Below are 1,600 nucleotides of genomic sequence, written 5' to 3'. Positions count from 1 at the left end.
GTCAAGGTAGCGAAATGCATGATACCCACTACTAAAAAAGCCTACCCTTGCACGGCCTATCGCAGGCAGCAAGACATCCGCTACTGCTCTTACCACCCGACCTAACTATCGCAGAGGTTTTCTTCCCTTGGCTCTTGCCTTGGCACTTTTTTTCCTCTGCCGTTCAAACCGCTACCCTTCGTTCGACTTCGACCCATCTATCCTCAGATGAGCGCGTACTAATGGTTAACCTTAACCAGACGTACGCAAACATCGCAGTACCCACATCCTGCGATACCTCGCTTTAGTGAATACTAACCCTTATGCAGAGATGGCAGTAGACCTATTGTGTTGGCCATCATGCCGGCGTGGGCGTGGAGGGGCTCCACCTCTATTTAAAAAATATTTTAAAAAAAGGACAGAGGGACGAACTGTATTTGTTCCAGTACCTATACTTTCACAACTTGCGTTCGCAGGGGAAAGTCGACGCATCCGACACTCTGCCGATATTCCTGCGCGATATTGGCAGAGTTTACCCTGGGTACGGCAAAAAAGGAATTGTCCCTGCAGCTTATACATCACGCGGACTGTCACAAGATGATAACACCGACGACGAGTAAGGTAAGTCGTCTCCTTTCAATTTATAAGTGCTCCTCTAATGCTCTTCAAACATACTCGTAACGCGCGCCACGAGACTTGCATAATCGATTTACTATCGCATCTTCGAAATGTATCGTTTGGGGACCTCCAACTTCGTTAGGCAATCATTCTTGGAAATTACCGTCTACACAGTCCCTTCTTTCCTCGTCTGGTAGTATTCCATATTTGCGACAAAAAGTCGAACAATTTTTTAAGCTGGATAAACATGGAATTAGTTTTTCCATGTGAAATAATCAGCCGAAGAAATGTCAAAAGACATCCCACTCACTAACGACATATATCGTCTAAGTTTCCCTAGCAACTCACAAACAATTTGCGGAGGTGTGTAATTTAGAGCAACTAAAGGAACGACGGAAAACAGGTAAAAATGACGATCACAAATAATTGATCACGACACCCACCACCAGAGTCGCATGATCGATTTACGACCGCACGTTCGATTTGTATCGTTTGGACACCGCGACTTTGATAAGCAATCATTCTTGGAAATTACCGTGTAGACTGTGGTGGTGCGAAGTGTGAAAAACTTCGTAAGAACTAGAATGAAATTTTCACTCTACAGCGGAGTGTGCGCTGATATGAAACTTCCTGGCAGATTAAAACTGTGTGCCGGGCCGAGACTCGAACTCGGGACCTTTGCCTCTCGCGGGCAAGCGCTCTACCGACTGAGCTACCCAAGCACGACTCACGGCCCGTCCTCACAGCTTTAATTCCGCCAGTAACTCGTCTCCTACCTTCCAAACTTCACAGAAGCTCTCCTGCGAACCTTGCAGAACTAGCACTCCTCGAAGAAAGGATATTGCGGAGACATGGCTTAGCCACAGCCTTGGCGTTGTTTCTAGAATGAAATTTTCACTCTACAGCGGAGTCTGCACTGATATGAAACTTCATGGCAGATTAAAACTGTGTGGCGGACCGAGACTCGGTAGAGCGCTTGCCCGCGAAAGGCAAAGGTCCCGAG

General features: G+C 46.9%; 1 non-coding gene across 1 annotated transcript; it reads right to left on the bottom strand.

The window, feature by feature from the left end:
• Positions 1-1,245: 1,245 nt before the first annotated feature.
• Trnas-cga lies at positions 1,246-1,320 on the bottom strand. The gene has a single exon. It is a non-coding gene; the product is annotated as a tRNA-Ser (tRNA).
• Positions 1,321-1,600: the final 280 nt, after the last annotated feature.

The sequence above is a fragment of the Schistocerca piceifrons genome, chromosome 6, assembly GCF_021461385.2.
Source record: "Schistocerca piceifrons isolate TAMUIC-IGC-003096 chromosome 6, iqSchPice1.1, whole genome shotgun sequence".
Classification (NCBI taxonomy): domain Eukaryota; kingdom Metazoa; phylum Arthropoda; class Insecta; order Orthoptera; family Acrididae; genus Schistocerca; species Schistocerca piceifrons.
Note: the sequence above shows the minus strand (reverse complement) of the source record. Positions and strands in the feature narration are given on the sequence as shown.